Genomic DNA, 20,031 nt, shown 5'->3' with positions numbered 1-20,031 from the left:
TTTTTTGGAGCTCTGTCCACACCCATGCTTCATGGAAGCAAAGTAGTCCATGGTTGACAGTACTCTCAATGGTGCCTGTGAAATGTTACGGCTCATTCTTCATATGATTCCAAGAACTAATTTAGCTTATCTTTCACATGACACCAAAGTTAATTCAGGTTGCTTAATTAAATGTTGTATGATTAGATAGGACCACTATAGGTAATTTCACCTTTTGAACACTTAAATGTAACTTTCAGTAACATTATTTCAAAGTACTCAACAATATTACATCCTTCCATTGCTAGGAACATTTATAAGCAGTTAGTGTTATTACATCTGGAACCATTCAGTTTTGAACAGTCAAATAATGAAAGAGGCACCAAAAATACTGTTTGTACAAACTCTGATTAACACACTGTTAGTTACTCTGCAACTGCTAATCATAAAAATACTTACTTAGTAGTTACTGAAACTGAAATCTTGGCAATTATGTAAACAAAGTGATTATTTGGGCTACTGTAATATTTATTGACATTCTGTTCACACCAAAAAGTAATGTACATATTAGGAAGATTTGGGATGGAATAGTTTCTGTGCAGTTAACAAAAATGAAGTCAGCATTGTTTATTTGAATCATTTGACCTATTTTTCCATGAAAACAACAGATATGTATTTGATCTTGTATCCTTTTGCATGCATTCCAATTGTAACCACCAACTGATAGATGCTATTTTCCTTGACTTCCGGAAGGCGTTCGATACAGTTCCGTACTGTTGCCTGATAAACAAAGTAAGAGCCTACGGAATATCAGACCAGCTGTGTGGCTGGATTGAAGAGTTTTTAGCAAACAGAACACAGGATGTTGTTATCAATGGAGAGACGTCTACAGACGTTAAAGTAACCTCTGGCATGCCACAGGGGAGTGTTATGGGACCATTGCTTTTCACAATATACACTCCCGGAAATTGAAATAAGAACACCGTGAATTCATTGTCCCAGGAAGGGGAAACTTTATTGACACATTCCTGGGGTCAGATACATCACATGATCACACTGACAGAACCACAGGCACATAGACACAGGCAACAGAGCATGCACAATGTCGGGACTAGTACAGTGTATATCCACCTTTCGCAGCAATGCAGGCTGCTATTCTCCCATGGAGATGATCGTAGAGATGCTGGATGTAGTCCTGTGGAACGGCTTGCCATGCCATTTCCACCTGGCGCCTCAGTTGGACCAGCGTTCGTGCTGGACGTGCAGACCGCGTGAGACGACGCTTCATCCAGTCCCAAACATGCTCAATGGAGGACAGATCCGGAGATCTTGCTGGCCAGGGTAGTTGACTTACACCTTCTAGAGCACGTTGGGTGGCACGGGATACATGCGGACGTGCATTGTCCTGTTGGAACAGCAAGTTCTCTTGCCGGTCTAGGAATGGTAGAACGATGGGTTCAATGACGGTTTGGATGTACCGTGCACTATTCAGTGTCCCCTCGACGATCACCAGTGGTGTACGGCCAGTGTAGGAGATCGCTCCCCACACCATGATGCCGGGTGTTGGCCCTGTGTGCCTCGGTCGTATGCAGTCCTGATTGTGGCGCTCACCTGCACGGCGCCAAACACGCATACGACCATCATTGGCACCAAGGCAGAAGCGACTCTCATCGCTGAAGACGACACTTCTCCATTCGTCCCTCCATTCACGCCTGTCGCGACACCACTGGAGGCGGGCTGCACGATGTTGGGGCGTGAGCGGAAGACGGCCTAACGGTGTGCGGGACCGTAGCCCAGCTTCATGGAGATGGTTGCGAATGGTCCTCGCCGATACCCCAGGAGCAACAGTGTCCCTAATTTGCTGGGAAGTGGCGGTGCGGTCCCCTACGGCACTGCGTAGGATCCTACGGTCTTGGCGTGCATCCGTGCGTCGCTGCGGTCCGGTCCCAGGTCGACAGGCACGTGCACCTTCCGCCGACCACTGGCGACAACATCGATGTACTGTGGAGACCTCACGCCCCATGTGTTGAGCAATTCGGCGGTACGTCCACCCGGCCTCCCGCATGCCCACTATACGCCCTCGCTCAAAGTCCGTCAACTGCACATACGGTTCACGTCCACGCTGTCGCGGCATGCTACCAGTGTTAAAGACTGCGATGGAGCTCCGTATGCCACGGCAAACTGGCTGACACTGACGGCGGCGGTGCACAAATGCTGCGCAGCTAGCGCCATTCGACTGCTACCAGTGTTTGTTCCACTATCATATAATCATACAATAAAGGATCCTTCTTTCTATGTATTCGTAATACATTACATTTATCTATGTTAAGGGTCACTTGCCACTCCCTGCACCAAGTGCCTATCCGCTGCAGATCTTCCTGCATTTTGCTACAATTTTCTAATGCTGCAACTTCTCTGTATACTACAGCATCATCCGCGAAAATCCGCATGGAACTTCCGACACTATCTACTAGGTCATTTATATACACTCCTGGAAATGGAAAAAAGAACACATTGACACCGGTGTGTCAGACCCACCATACTTGCTCCGGACACTGCGAGAGGGCTGTACAAGCAATGATCACACGCACGGCACAGCGGACACACCAGGAACCGCGGTGTTGGCCGTAACTGCTACCAGTGTTTGTTCCACTATCATATAATCATACAATAAAGGATCCTTCTTTCTATGTATTCGTAATACATTACATTTATCTATGTTAAGGGTCACTTGCCACTCCCTGCACCAAGTGCCTATCCGCTGCAGATCTTCCTGCATTTCGCTACAATTTTCTAATGCTGCAACTTCTCTGTATACTACAGCATCATCCGCGAAAATCCGCATGGAACTTCCGACACTATCTACTAGGTCATTTATATACACTCCTGGAAATGTTGGGGCGTGAGCGGAAGACGGCCTAACGGTGTGCGGGACCGTAGCCCAGCTTCATGGAGACGGTTGCGAATGGTCCTCGCCGATACCCCAGGAGCAACAGTGTCCCTAATTTGCTGGGAAGTGGCGGTGTGGTCCCCTTCGGCACTGCGTAGGATCCTACGGTCTTGGCGTGCATCCGTGCGTCGCTGCGGTCCGGTCCCAGGTCGACGGGCACGTGCACCTTCCGCCGACCACTGGCGACAACATCTATGTACTGTGGAGACCTCACACCCCATGTGTTGAGCAATTCGGCGGTACGTCCACCCGGCCTCCTGCATGCCCACTATACGCCCTCGCTCAAAGTCCGTCAACTGCACATATGGTTCACGTCCACGCTGTCGCAGCATGCTACCAGTGTTAAAGACTGCGATGGAGCTCCGTATGCCACGGCAAACTGGCTGACACTGACGGCGGCAGTGCACAAATGCTGCGCAGCTAGCGCCATTCGACGGCCAACACCGCGGTTCCTGGTGTGTCCGCTGTGCCGTGTGTGTGATCATTACTTGTACAGCCCTCTCGCAGTGTCCGGAGCAAGTATGGTGGGTCTGACACACCGGTGTCAATGTGTTCTTTTTTCCATTTCCAGGAGTGTATATAAATGACCTAGTAGATAGTGTCGGAAGTTCCATGCGGGTTTTCGCGGATGATGCTGTAGTATACAGAGAAGTTGCAGCATTAGAAAATTGTAGCAAAATGCAGGAAGATCTGCAGCGGATAGGCACTTGGTGCAGGGAGTGGCAAGTGACCCTTAACATAGATAAATGTAATGTATTACGAATACATAGAAAGAAGGATCCTTTATTGTATGATTATATGATAGTGGAACAAACACTGGTAGCAGTTACTTCTGTAAAATATCTGGGAGTATGCGTGCAGAACGATTTGAAGTGGAATGATCACATAAAATTAATTGTTGGTAAGGCAGGTGCCAGGTTGAGATTCATTGGCAGAGTCCTTAGAAAATGTAGTCCATCAACAAAGGAGGTGGCTTACAAAACACTCGTTCGACCTATACTTGAGTATTGCTCATCAGTGTGGGATCGGTACCAGATCGGGTTGATGGAGGAGATAGAGAAGATCCAAGGAAGAGTGGCGTGTTTCGTCACGGTGTTATTTGGTAACCGTGATAGCATTACGGAGATGTTTAGCAAACTCAAGTGGCAGACTCTGCAAGAGAGGCACTCTGCATCGCGGTGTAGCTTGCTCGCCAGGTTTCGAGAGGGTGCGTTTCTGGATGAGGTATCGAATGTACTGCTTCCCCCTACTTATACCTCTCGAGGAGGTCATGAATGTAAAATTAGAGAGATTCGAGCGCGCACGGAGGCTTTCAGACAGTCGTTCTTCCCGCGAACCGTACGCAACTGGAACAGAAAAGGGAGGTAATGACAGTGGCACGTAAAGTGCCCTCCGCCACACACTGTTGGGTGGCTTGCGGAGTATAAATGTAGATGTAGATGTAGATAACATTTTCTGTAATTTTGAATTACTCATGTGATTTTAATTAATAAATTATTGTATGTAACAATGTCCAACTGTCAGGAAATGTATATAAGACCCATGAGAAACTGCATGAGACAGCCAATATGACATAAGATTTTGACAAGGACTCTGTGACATAATAAATTGTACACATGAAACAGCAACTGTTTTTACACCATTATTGAGAACCATGCAGTTTTCCAGCCTGTTTTCACTTAACAAACTTCCAGGAAATAGCATCTGCAGTGAAGCATCAAGAGCAAGATAAGTTGACAACGTTAATTATTACTCTGAATATACTGAGTTACACCCAGCAGATTACAAGAACTTAAGTTAAAGCTACCATTAACATTATGAAATGATGATTAACTTTTAATTATTTTTGGTGTGTGTGTAAATTCCTAAGGGACAAAACTGCTGAGGTCATTGGTCATCTTTTTGGTACAACATTCTTTTATCCCTAACAATGCAGTTAAGATCACACCTGGCAACATGTTGGCAGATGGTAGCGACCCACCGCAGAAGCAGCACAGTGGCAGCAGTCTCATGTTTTAGTCTGTGAACATTTTGAGCTATGTTGAACACAGTATGCCTCCCCAGGGAGCGGGCCTCATCAGCGTCCTGCTTCTGCACTTGTCGGTGTGCAAATTTAGTGCTGCACTCATAATGCTCGCCCTGTCATTTGCCCGTGGCAGCTTGGGAAACCTACTCAAAGTCATGATGAGGGAGCTGCTGCATTTTCCATTTCAATGTGCATTGGCTGTCTCTGAGGTGTGAGGCACAAGGTCAACTTCCATCAGTTCATGTGGGGTGGAGGAGGTGGGTTCGGAGGCTGCTAGCTGCATCTGAAAGTTCCCCAGATGGCTGTGGTGCATACAGATCTTGTTATAAGTAGAGTGTGGTGTGATTTGATTTTTATGGCCCACTGCAACTTCTAGCAAACATATAACTTGGGGCAATACATTACCAAGCTGCTCTGTGCCTATGTCTGGCACCCATGTCTTTTCCCCATTTGGACATTGCATTGTGTACTGGATGATTTGGTTTTAAAAAGTTTTGTTTCAGCTGTTGTCAAGCTTGGCTTGTCGATGCACAAGTGGCTTTAAAATTGACATTAATGTTTGATGCAGTCTTCCATGTAGTTTCTTAGTTTGAGAGTATACCCCATTTGGAGAGGCTCTATACTTTGAAAGGAAGATCAATAAAACATTGTTGTTACTGTACATTTCATCATGTGTTACTTGAAGTTTGTGTGAATCCTACAGTGAGACCATTGAACTCAGGATGAAGCAGTGCAGTACTAAAGTGTGAAATCCCGTTGGATTCATAAAATAACTGAAATTCCTGAGAAGAAAATTGAGTGCCATTATTAGTGACAATAGATTTCAGCAATCCTTCAACAGAGAACAGATCTGAAAAAGCCCAAATAGTCTTTGTTGAAGGTATCAATGACATCTGTATAACATACAGAAATTTTGAGAAAGCATTGACGAGGATAAGCCAGTACCTTCCATGAAATGGTCCTGCAAAATCAATATGCAGGTGTGATCAGGGTTGTGATGCCTTTGGCCATGGAAAATATAGTTAAGTCACAGCTGAATGGTATTTTTTGGCGGAAATGGCATTTAGCCAGCATTGTGTCAATATCTTTATCAATATTTTCCCAGGAGCAATGATCTCTGGCAATGTGTTTGGTAGCATCTGTAATACCTTAGATTTAAGCATCAAAGGAATAACCAATCATGTCTTGCCTGATCCTGCATGTTCCAGTGTACCTTTTTACACTGTAAGCACATGCCTCATATTCCAATATAATTAAATCTCTGGCTGATTAAGTAACTTCTTATCATTCCATTCCATTCCATTCCACTTGAATTGTACAGGATGACTGTAGCAGATGGGAGATGTGTGGGCATCCAACAGTCAAATAAGAACAGACCAGGATTCCAGGAAAATAAACACATGGACTCCATTTTGGGAAGGGGTGTCCATGTTGCATTTACAGAAGCCATCTTGTCGCACAGACAGAAGTCACCTTGTGTTTTGAGAGACTGTTCATGGTCTAAGTGTTAGAATAAGCCATCAGCATGGCAAAGAGGACGTTTTAGCTGGTCAGAAGTCAGCAAAGGTGAGAGCATTGCCTCTTGGTTTCACTGCTCTGTCAACTATGTCTGAAGCCCATGTGATCCCTCCCAGCAAACTCATTAGACTTCAGTCTCATCTCATGCCAGTGAAGGCATCTTTAATTCAGCAATTATCAGCTGTGGGATCCATGCTGAGGTCTGCAATTACATGCACAGCAAATGGACAGGCTGTGGTACTGTCCTGTGAGTGGCCAGCTCTGACTACAGCATCGAGTCTGCATGAAAATTTACAATAAAAATTTATATTCCCTACCCAAACTTCTCCAAAGAAATGGCCCACCACACAGAATATACTGTTAGATCTTAGACAAACCAGGACCTATAGGTACAAGCTCAGTAATTAAATTATAGTTTACTGGGAAAATTTGAAAAACATTATAAACTGGTGACAAACTTCTTGTCTTACCCCATGGGGAATAGAGAAAACAAATCTGTGTTCATGTAGTGCACTGTGGAACTGAATATAATTTAGTAGTCATAATTTGACAGAAGTAACGGCCAGTGCTACAGACATTAAGCTACCCTTGTAAAAACAGTAATTTTTGGTCCAAAGACAGCCAGAAAAGGTTTTTGGTTGGTAAGGAGGATCAATTTATGTCCTCAAATGCAGTCATGAAATTTATTGACCTTGACCAATCATAAGAGGCTTCTTCTTGACTGTTAACTTATTTGTGTCACTATGAGAGTCTGAGGCAAACACAATTGGTCACTCACAACATGTGGCAAAACAGCACCAGTGCATCCACTGCAGCAGTCAGCATTTTGCTTTGATCATATGTCACAAAATATTTGGCATCAAGCAAACATCATTTCAATTGCAGTCCTTCTCGGCATATTCCACTGATGAATTCTCCTTGGATTATCAGCCTAGTGGTGGCGTCATCTTGTCGCAACATTTCAAAGAGTTTTGTACCCATCATCTTCTGGCGAAGTGTCGGTATGCTGTGTTCTGCATATCTGTATAGCTGCTTGGCTGTTGTCTGCTATTGTAGGCCAACCAATCACGTTCCACGTTCCTCCGGAAGGGGATACTGCGTCAGTAGGGAGGGGGGAGGGAGAGATGCGGTGCGGCCCGGTGTCCAGACCCAGTGGCTATCCAATCTGTCTGCGGATGCCACTGCCTTCAGATCGGAAAGTTCCTGATGTATTTTGTCAATTGTGGGATTCCACGCTGCACTGAGCTGAAAACCACTATCCCTGTTTACTAAATTGTTGTGCAGACGTATCTCCACTACCTCTTTGGAGATCGAGTCCCAGAAACCGTTGGCCCTGCAGAGCTTCTTCGTTTTTTTTAATTCCAAGGAGCGTCCCTTGATAATGCTATGTTCTGCTACCGCAGACTTGTTTGTCTGTCCTAGTTGTACATTCCTGATGTGTTCAGTACAGCACTGGGAGATACATCGTTGTGTCTGCCCGATATATTCCATGCCATATTCACACTCAATACTGTAAATGCCCGGCGTCTGCAACCCCAGCTCGTCTTTGGTTGAGCCAAGTATATCTTTGACTTTTTTCAGTACGTGAAAGATGGTCGTTATTTCATGCTTCTTTACTATTCTTGTGATCTTGGCTGTTGGCGATCCAGTAAACAGCAGAAGCGCCACACATTTTGCTTTTTCTTCTTCTGGTTTCTCCTCTTGCCTCTTGTCTGCATGCAAGGCGTGTCTTATTTGTGTCTCAGTGTATCCATTCTTATGGAAGGTTTCCTGCAGATGTGCTAACCCACACAGTAAACTCTTGCTGTCACAGATCGACCTGGCTCTTTGTACTAAGGTGCTCAGTACTGAGTAATGTTGTGCTGGATGGTGGCAGCTCCAAGCATTGAGATATAAGTCCATGTGTGTCTTCTTCCTGTAGACCGAGTGTCCCAACGTACTGTCCAGATTTTTCTTGCTCAAAATATCCAAGAAGGGAAGGCAGCCATTCTCTTCTACCTCCATGGTGAATTTGATGCTGTCATCTATGCCACTGAGATGGCATAGGGACTCCTGTAGTTTTTCCTTGCCGTGTGGTCACACTACAAAAGTGTTGTCTACATATCTGTAGAACACCTTTGGTTTATGGCAGGAAGTGTTCAGTGCCACATCTTCAAAGTGCTCCATGTAGAAGTTGGCAGTACCTGGAGCCAGGGGGGAACCCATGGCGACACCATCTGTTTGTTCACAGGATTTACCACCACATTTGAAGTACGTTGTGGTTAACATGAGGCGAAAGAGTCTGAGTGTGTCCTCATCAAAGTGATCTTTGGGTAGAGCTAAGGAATCATACTGCAGCGCCCAGGTGAAAAGAGAAAATACATCAAAGCTGACTAGTAGATTCTTCTCATCCCTCCTTGGAGTACCTTAACAGTACGCCAGAATTCATCAACATTTGTATTAATGTGTCATATTATTTGATATTCTTGGGAGCCGAAAGGTTTTTAATGGGTTCAATGTGCTGCAGCAACAGCTGGATGCCATGTGCAGATTCTTCTCGTCCCTCCTTGGAGTACCTTAACAGTACGCCTGGACGAGAAGAATCTACTAGTCAGCTTTGACGTGATTGGCCGCCCTACAGTAGTGGACAACGGCCAAGCAGCTATATAGATACGCAGAACACAGCATCTTGACACTTCGCCAGAAGATTATGGGTATGAAACTCATTGAAACGTTACAACAAGATGATGCCACCACTCGGCTGATAACCCAAGAAGAATTCATCAACATCATTTCAGTTTGTCAAGTACCGGTATGCATTGCCATTCACTGTAGCATTTTCGTTGTGTGCCTTTATGTAACAGCTTGTGCAGTGGTTCACTGATGGAAGCTGCTTGAGTGGTAAACCTCCTATAATAATTTATTTGTATTAATGTGTCATATTATTTGATATTCTTGGGAGCCGAAAGGTTTTTAATGGGTTCAATGTGCTGCAGCAACAGCTGGATGCCATGTGCAGACAGTATGTGTCTGAAGTTTTGCACTTCATGTTGAAATATGGTGTACTTGTCATTGTTGCATTTCAAATTTGCTGCTTGTAGAATTTTGAAAACGGGTTTCAAATTCAGTATGTGTTCCTATGGAGTTGTTTTGATGGTTCACAGCATTTGGAGATTTCTAAATTTTCTAAATACCACTGGAAGAAACTCAATGCACTGCTTATTCCGAAGCGTAATCTTTTGTAATGGTATACACCAAATGGAGTATTTATCACCATAAGTCTCTGTATGTCTTCATCCAAACAGATTTCCAAATATATATCTTTAAGATCCATTTTGTGAAAGTACATGCCATCAGTTAATTTTGACATTGGGTTCTCTGGATTGTGAACTGGATAAGAGTCATAATAGATTGACCACTAACCATCACTTTGAAATCTTTGCAGATGCCTAATGAGCCATTCAGTTTCTGTACAATTGCCGGTTATGGAACTATAATTTCATTCTGTCCATGGTGCTTGGGGTCCTGCTTTACTTTATCTTTTAATGTAAAGGGACTATTGTGTTCTTTGCAAAATTTTTGCACTGTATTTGGCTTCAGATGAATGTGCCTTGTAACCTAAAATACTGATTGTTGCTTCAGAAAAAATATCATCATATTTTTATAACTGCTGTTTTAACTTTCCATTCAGAATGTTAGTTTGAATTTAATTCTCTCCTTTGTGAATGGGAAGCCCAAAGCATTGGAGAGTTCCAGTCCAAGTAAATAAATTACTTTACTTGAATTTGCAACTATGAATGAAGCCTCTTTCATTAATTGTTTACATGTAATGCCCATTGAAAATTATCCTTTTACTGGAATCTCCTGATTGCTGTAAGTGAAGAGCAAGCTTCAAAAGTCCGTTAACTTTGGTGATCCTAATTTCCATATGCCTGTAGGTTGACAGTTGAAACTGGTGACCCTTTATCTGTTTGAAAGTTAGACTCTTCGTTAACTTGAATAGTTACAGATAATGACTAGGTATTGGCAGGAAAGACAGCATTCACATGATAATTTGTGATAATTTGTCCATGAAAGATTCTGAATTTACACATGTTTGTTGTGAACATCGCTTGACTTTATATTGTTAACCATTACAGTATGCTTGGGTGTTTTATTTTGCTGCAGGTTGTGCTTCACTTTGCACACCTCAACCCTGTGTCTGGTCTTTTTACAATAATTAAAACATGCATTCTGATAGAAACAATTGTCTGTGTTGTGGTTCATGGCACAGCATGAATAAGACTGTAATTCAGCATTTCTGAACTTGTTTACTTACTGCCTAAGTTGAGTAGCATGATCTTCCTGTGTTTTTCAGGTCTGGCCACACCAGTCACTAGGCAGTGCCAGTTGTTGATGCATAATGAACACATCCTTGCTCTGTGATACTTCAGCAGATTCGTGTGCCTGTTTCTATGTGCAAATTAATGGGAGACATTCTTTTGAAGAGGGGCTTGTTAGACTAAGCAGGTCTTTAATTTTTTTCAGGGGAGTGCATGATAAGCATATCCTAAATTAGAGAAACTGCATAAAATTTCTTACATTGCCCATTTTCAAAATGAAATTTACCCTGCCTTGTTAAGCCCTGTTATTTAGTAATCTACTCTTTATAGCTCTAATTTAACTTCTTAAAACACTGAAAAAATCTGTGCCTCGCACCAGCAACACAGACTAATGAGTCATAATGTTTCTCAGTAATATCCTTGATGGCAGAAAGGAGAGAGTCACAGGTTCACAAGTAGGCGAGAGTTTCTGGAGGAGTTGAATACAGAAGGCCTGGATATGCTAGCAAAAATTCTTTTTGCTCCACCTTACTTGATATGTGATGCACGATGATGTGCTACTCCAGATGTTGAATACAGATGTTACAAGCCTCAAGTTTCCGATTGTATGCAAGGAGAGAGTGCTGGCAGCACTTTAACATTTTGAAATTCCTGCTTGCCTTTGCCATTGCTTTGTTCAAATTTAGACAAGCATGTCACCACATACTCCTGGGTTGCTATCAAAACACTTCCTGGAAAGGAAATGGTTTAGTGCTCGTAGAACCTAATATTAAAGTGTTGCCACAAAAATGAGAGTAGAGCATGCACTCAGAAATAATGGAAAAAACCTACTCAATTCTGTGTTGTTGCTGGTGTTGGGATGTTGTAATTTTTGTTGGGATCTTGTAACTATTGTCTTTGAATGCTACCTGGAAGTAAATTGCTTTTGCAGATTTCCATTTTCTTTCAGACTGCCTTCATTTTGGTTACTGTTGTGCCTTTATTTCACAATCAAGCTGATTTTTTTCTCTTTCCCATGAGTCTTACCCTTTTAGTCCTTGCTCCCCTTGAATCTAAGTCAACACATGTTTGCATGTATGCATGTAGAGCAATACTTTTTTGTGTAGTAATTATATCCTGCAATCAACAACTTAATCAAAGAAACAGAAAATTATACAAGATTCAGTCAAAACGTAAAGGCTCCTATTTTTTTATCCTTACATAAAGTTCATGAAGTGAAAAATTTGAATTTGGCACTGTTCCACAATGCTTCTTCACAAGTCCAGTGTAGTAGTAACTTTCTGCATCAACAGATGCCAGTACTGCAGTTGCTTGAAAAATGGCCGACATTGATGTTCATACTGGACAGTGTTCTGTGATGGAATTCTTGAATGCAATAGGTGAAATGCCCTTTTGTGTTCATGAAAGACTGAAAAATGTGTACAGTGATGCGATCATAGATATCAGCACTGTTAAACAATGGGTTTGCCACTGTAATGAACCTGAAGAGCAAGCACCATTTGCTAAGAAAATGTGGAGCAGCTGCCCAGTGATTGCAGAGATTCAACACAACATTCAGTGAGTTGATGACATCATTTGCGGTGACTGCTGGGTGACTGCAAATGATTTTGTTACATTACCTTCCTCAGTAAAGGCAATGTGAAGGATACTCAACTGTTTGTGCAACTTGGATACCAAGAATGGCATCGGAAACAGGGTTGTACATTTTACCACACTGGAATACATTCTCGTGTTAAAAGATGGGCAAAAACTTTAGAAATGGATGGAGATTGCGTTGAAGTCATAAATTAGCAACAATCAGTGTTCTTTTCAACCTATGTAGTTGTATTTGAAATTCTTGGCACAAAAAAGATATGCTGAAACCCAGTTCATTAAACAGAAATCAAGCTTGCCATTATATTATACTAAACAAAAACAGAAGCTCTACACTGATAATGTACAAGCAAAAGATTAAATGAGCCCTCATAAATTAAAAAATTATATTAAATGACAGTTCTGTAGGTTCTTGGTAGAATATTTTATAGATTATAAATGAAAAAATTGTACTATAAACTTAAACATGCATATTAATGTTCCACAATGATATTTATTTTATACACTGAAGGGCCAAAGAAACTGGTACACTTGCCTAATAGCGTTTAGGCTCCCCGCCAGCATGCAGAAATGCTGTGACACGATGTGGCATGGACTCGACTAATGTCTCAAGTAGTGCTGGAGGGAATTGACACCATGAGTCTGCAGGGCTGTCCACAAACCCATAAAAGTACGAGGGGGTGGAGATCTCTTCTGAACAGCATGTTGCAAGGCATCGCAGATATGCTCAATAATATTCATGTCTGGCAAGTTTGGTGGCTAGTGGTAGTGTTTAAACTCAGAAGCGTGTTCTTGGAGACACTCTGTAGCAATTCTGGACATGTGGGGTATCACATTGTCCTGCTGGAATTGCTGAAGTCCATTGGAATGCACGCTAGACATGAATGGATGCAAGTGATCAGACAGGATGCTTATGTACGTGTCACTTGTCAGAGCCATATTTAAATGTCTCAAGCGTCCCATATCACTCCAACTGCATACGCCCTACACCATTACAGAACCTCCAGCTTGAACAGTCCACTGCTGACACGCAGGGTCTGTGGATTCATGAGGTTGTCTCCATAGCTGTACACGTCCATCCACTTGATAGAATTTGAATGAGACTCATCTGACCTAGCAATATGTTTCCAGTCATCAACAGTCCGATGTCAGTACTGACAGGCCAAGGTGAGGCATAAAGCTTTGTGTCATGCAGTCGTCAAGGGTACACAAGTGGGCCTTCAGCTCCAAAAGCCCAGATCTATGATGTTTCATTGAATGGTTCGCATGCTGACATTTGTTGATGACCTAGCACTGAAATTGAAACAATCTGCAGAAAAGGTTGCACTTCTGTAACAATGAGTGATTCTCTTCAGTCATTGTTGGTCTCATTTTTGCAGGATCTTTTTCTGGCTGCAGCGATGTTGGACATTTGATGTTTTACCATATTCCTGATATTCACAGTTACATTATATTAATACTTGTTCTATAGATCATGAATATGACATTTTGTAATGATGTGGAACATGTCAGTTCAACATAGATTTTCTTTACAAGATATAATTTATTTATTTATTTATTTTACATTTACTACTTCATATCTAAAAATTCATCTATTTAGTAGAAGAAGTTCTCATTAGGAAACTCATTTAATTTGTTTTTAAATGTTGGTTGGCTATCTGTCAGACTTTTAATGCTATCTGGCAAATGACCAAAGATTTTCGTGGCAGCATAATTCAGCTCTTTCTGTGCCATAATTTAACCCAGAATAGTGAACATCATCCTTTCTTCTGGTGTTGTAGCTATGCACTTCACTATTATTTTTGAATTAGGGATGGGTTATTAATAACAAATTTCATAAGTGAATTTATGTATTGCAAAGGTACTGCGAATATCCAGAGTTACTTAAATAAATGTCTGCAAGGCTATCTTTGGTGGGCTCCAGCTACTATTCTGATTACATTCTTTTGTGCAATGAATACTTTTCCTTTTAATGACGAATTATCCCAAAATATTATGCCATACGCAAGCATTGAATGAAAATAGGCATAGTAAGCTAATTTACTAATATGTTTATCACCAAAATTAGCCATAACCCTAATAGCATAAGTAGCTGAACCATACTGTTTCAGTAGATCATCAATGAGTTTCTTCCAATTCAATTTCTCATCAGTGCACACTTCTAGAAATTTTGAATATTCTGTGTTAGCATGAGACTTTTGTCCATAGTCTATATTTATCAATTGTGTTATGTAATTTACTGAACAAAATTGTGTGTACTGTGTTTTTTAAAAAAATTTTGAGAGTCCATTTGCAGAGAACCATTTAATAATTTTCTGAAAGACATTGTTTAGAATTTCCTCAGCTGATTCTTGTTAATTGCGTGTGGTTACTGTATTTGTATCATCAGCAAAAAGAACTAGTTTTGGGTCTTCGTGAGTATAGAGTGGCAAGTCATTAATATAGCTTAAGAACAATAAGGAGCCAAAGACTGGACCCTAAGGGATACCATTCTTGACACCTTCACAGTTAGAGGACTCTGCTGATTTTTGCAGACTGTCTGTACTGTTAATTTCAACATTCTGCATTCTTCCAATTAAATATGAATTAAATCATTTGTGCACTGTCTCACTCATACCACAATGCTTAAGCTTATCTAGAAGAATTTCATCATTCACACAGTCAAAAGCCTTTGAGAGCTCACAAAATATCTCCATGGGTGATTTTTAAACTATTCAGAGCATTTAATATTTGATCAGTGAAAGCATATATAGCATTTTCTGTTGAAAAGCCTTTGTGAAAATCAAACTGACATTTACACAGTACTTCATTTTCACAAATATGTGATGCTACTCATGAATACATTACTTTTTCAAGAATTTTGGAAACAGACCTATCCCCTTTTTTTGCAATGGTTTAACAATAGCATATTTCAGTCTATCTGAAAAATGCACTGTTTCAGTGAGCTACTATATATGTGGCTGACAATCCCACTTATTTGTTGGGAACAAGCTTTTAGTACTCTGTCGGAAATGCTATCAATTCCATGTGAGCTTTCACTTTTGAGTGACTTTATTATTTTCCTAATTCCTGTAAGAAAGATGGGTTAAATTTCAATTTTATCAAATTGCATAGGTATTGCATCTTCCATATATTACCTTGCATTTTCTAATGACTAGCTGGATCCTGTTTTCTCTATAACATTTAAAAAATGATTATTAAAAATATTTTCTACTTCTGGTTGTTTGTTAACAAACTTTACATTGAATTTGATAGAAATACAAGAATACAAAAAGCATGGTTCAAGTTGGAAAATGGGCTGCGACAGGGAAGTGCACTTTCACCTTTATTGTTTATTATTGTTATGGATGAAATTCTACAGCAAGTATCAGATGCAATTGGAGATCATAAAATGAAAGCAGTGCTTTTTGCCGATGACCTGATGTTATGGGGAAATTGCGAGAAGGAGGTGCAAGAGCAGTTAGATGTATGGGAGGCAACGGCAGCACAATATGGAATGCGTTTCTCTGCAAAGAAAAGTGAAATAATTGTCACAATAAGGAAGAAGAATAGGCCAAATGTGGATATAACTTGTGGAGGGGAAAAACTACAAGTGGTAGAGAACTTCAAGCACCTGGGAAGCATGATTGAAAGTAAGGGGGGAAACGCAATGGAAATAAATGAAAGGTGCAGAAAAGCAGGGCAGTTCTACAAATGCATTAGGGGGCTTATTTGAAGCAAGGAGGTGCCACAGAAATCCAAGGGAATTATATACTGAACCTACTTTGTCCCCATATTGGCATACGGAAGTGAGACATGGGTAATGCACCAAAGCAACAAAACTAGAATCCAGGCTAGTGAAATGAAGTTCCAGAGGAGCAGGTTGAGTGTAACAAGACGAGACAGATTGCGAAATGTGTATGTGAGGGAAAGACTAAAGGAGGAACCAGTACAGGACAGGATAGAAAAATCAAGACTGCAGTGATATGGACACATGAAGAGAATGGATGAGGGAAGAATTCCAAAGAGGATGTTTGATCTGCAACTGGAGGGGAAGAGGCCCAGAGGAAGACCAAGAGATAGATGGGTGAAGGGAGTGAAGGAATGTGTGACAAGAAGAGGAGAGAACTGGACGAAGGTGGAAGAAGGGGAATGGTGGAAAGACAGAACACGATGGAGAGGCTTGTGTTCCCGACAGACCCAGCCAGTGGCTGGAAACTGTACAAGATGAGATGATGATAGAAATACAGTCTTCCTGTGCTCTTAGTTGCCGTTTCCCTTTTGAAAATATTCCAAATTGTTTTAATTTTATTGTCAGAGATGCTAATCTCAGACATAATGCACATACTTCTGGAATTTTTAATTACTTTTCTTAACATAGTCCAGTAGTTTTTATAATGTTTCACTATTTCTGGATCATTACTCCTTCTAGTTATAAGATACATTTCTCTTTTCTGTTTATGAGAGATTTTTATCCCTTTCGTAAGCGATGGTTTTTTGGATGATTTCTTACAATTATGTTTCACTGTTTTGTTATGGAAACTATTTTCAAATATATTCACAAAGGTATCATAAAATAGGTCAAATTTTGAATAAGCATCAGGTTCCCTGTATACCTCATACCAGTCTAACTGTTGCAAGTTTTCCCTAAAATTTTCAATAGTTAAATCATTCATTGAATGCACTATTTTGGAGGACTATTTTGCATTACTGTATAGAGCTCTGTTATATACTGTAACTAGCTGTGCATCATGATAAGACAGACCATTCTTAATGAGAAAAGTTGTTATTTGATTAAATTCATCTTGGTCTGTGAAAACATTATTTATCAGAGTGCTGCTTTCCTGTACCACCAAAGTAGGAAAATCAATAACTGATGTCAGACTGAAAGAATCAAGTAATACTTCAAGAGCTGAAAGCTTATATCCACCTACATTAACTTTTCCTTATATATGACTATTTGATGTTCAGACAGGCATAGTGCATCTATTCCACCCTCAGTTTCTGAATCTTCTGAACAAACAAGAAGCTTATCTACTTTGCTTTTTAATCCCCTGATATTCTGATGCAATATACTAACATTACCTGATCGATGTATGTATAATAATCCACACAAATTGCAGAAAATACTATTAATTCCACTCTTTACTGAAGGTGGAAGCACGTCTTCACTGTTGAAAAGAATGTGGGCAACAGTATTCCTAACATAAAAAGCTGGTGTTTATTTCCTTAACTTTAGTTTGCTGGCAAGTACAGAAGAGTCAGAGGATAACGACACTGTGTATCATCCTCCACAGTTATAACAATGTGAATGCTGTTTCCTGTTACATTTTTTTGTGCTCCATGGTTTGGTCCGCTGTAGGTTAGTAGTTGCCTTTTTCTTATTTTACATAAAGCCAGAGGCAGGATGTTTAAAATTCTACACAAGCCAATAAAAGATGAGCTAAAATGTAATTTAAAAAACATAAACAGCATAAAAATCAGCCCAAAGTAAAATAGTAGTTAAAATTATAAATGACAGTTCTCAGGCAATTACTGATGCACTATTTAAATCAAATTTAAGGTAGTTTGCTACAAAAAGACACACAACCAATTCTGTAAGATATCTCAATAAATTTCTATATCATTCCAAGGTTGTAACACCATTTTTGACTCACCATGTGTGTGTGTGTGTGTGTGTGTGTGTGTGTGTGTGTGTGTGTGTGTGTGTGTGTGCGTGTGCGTGTGTGTGTAGAAACAAGACTTGTAATGCGGTAACTGCATGCAGCATCGCCAAGAACAGGTAGGGTGAACTCTGCTCTGTGTCAGAGCTGTCCCACTAGCTCAGTGACATGAGGCAATGCTGTGAGGAACAGATACGAAGACTTGCCGATGTTCAAGTCACATTCATGGCAAACTTTTTGCTTTATTTTCAGTCCACTTTACACCTCCACAATGCAGTATCTTGTGTATATGTTTCTGTTAATTTTATTTAAACGTTAAGACATAACATGACCTTCTTAGAGGTATAAACAACCAATTTGCTTCATACATTGACACAAATAAAGCCAATAGAAAATAACAGTGGATACAGTAAGATCATCTGTATCCAATGGGGTACAAAAAATACGGTAGTTAGGCTACACTAAATTGCATATTATGCTGTGCACAATAATTCCATTCTGTATGTTTGACATCCAAGCATATCTTCACAGAGCCAGTATGTACACATAGAAACAACATTCACTTTGGAGAAGATGTTCAAAGTGACTACTTTGCATCTGCAAACACCCTATGCAACATACTTGCATCCACCGTTGCCAAAATGGCATGTTCGCTAGCTGTTAGGTCAAGTACATCCATGGGTGGAGTACAATATACTTGTTCCTTTAAGTACCCCACAAGGAAAAATCTAGTTAATCAAGATCTGGGGAATGTGGAGACCAGAACACTGGACCTCCATGACCAATCATTTTCCTGGAAATGCTTCAGTTAAATAGTCATGCACATTCATTGCCAAGTATGGTGGTGCACCATCATGTTGAAACCATAGCTGCTGCTGAACACCAAGTAGAGCTTTTTTCCATCAGGAATAGTATTACAAGAAACATACAATACAGGGGCACATTCAACTTGTCTGGGAATACTTAAGGGCCAAGAAGCACTCCTCCCACAATTCTGGCCTATGGTTTTATGCCAATTTGTGTCTGAAAGCCACATTCACAGGTGACATGTGGGTTGTGTTCTGACCAATAATGGCTGTTGCAGAGATTCAAAACACCTTCACAAGTGAAACTAGATTCGTTAGTCCATATCATATATAAAATGTTCATTATTCTCCACTTGGTGCAAAAGCCATTCACAAAATTGTACTCATTGAATGCAGTCTTCCGGCCACTGCTATAATGATATGGATGCAGTTCTTTGTTGTGCAACCCCTTGAACAGCCACTCTCTGAGATATCTGGAGCTGCCTTGCAATACCACAGGTACTCCAAGGAGATGATTGCTGAACAGTTCCAAGAATCACGTCTAGTCCTGTCCATTACTTGTGGATGAAGATTACTGGTTTCCTGCAGGCATTTTTTTTTAGTTAGTAAAAAACATTCTTGTTGGGATGGTGCCTTTGGGGGTACCATGCAGCATACACAAAAGCGACAGCAGCAGCAGCAGCAGCTTCATTATCAGATGCACCCTGCACAAAAGCCTGTCGACATATTCACTGTTTGTGTACTCCATCGGGAAGCCACTGGTAGGATCGGCCAACACACTAGTATTACAAAGATGCTTCAGGAACTCAAACGGAAATCCCTGAGTGGAAGGTGACCTTCTTTTCAAGAAACACTATTGAAAAAATTTAGAGAACTGGCATTTGAAGCTGTCGGCAGAACAGTCCTACTGCTGCCAACAGACATATCGCATAAGGACCATGTGGATAAGGGCTGAAACGGATGCATGTAGATAGTTGTATTTTCCTCGCTCTGCCTGAAACTGGAAGAGGAAAAGAAGTGACTGGTAGCAATACAGGGTACCCTCTGCCACATACCATATGGTGCTTATGAGGTGCATATGGAGATGTAGATACATGAACTTGACTGGAGCAGTTATGGTTGTGCACTGCATGCTTTGTACACTTGCATGCAGTTTAATGGATGCCACTGTCAGGTGATGAGCTTCTGTCATGTGAAAAAATGATAACATATTTAT

This window comes from Schistocerca serialis, chromosome 2 (assembly GCF_023864345.2).
Source record: "Schistocerca serialis cubense isolate TAMUIC-IGC-003099 chromosome 2, iqSchSeri2.2, whole genome shotgun sequence".
Lineage (NCBI taxonomy): Eukaryota > Metazoa > Arthropoda > Insecta > Orthoptera > Acrididae > Schistocerca > Schistocerca serialis.
The sequence above is the reverse complement of the archived record's forward strand: the minus strand, read 5'-3'. Positions refer to the sequence as shown.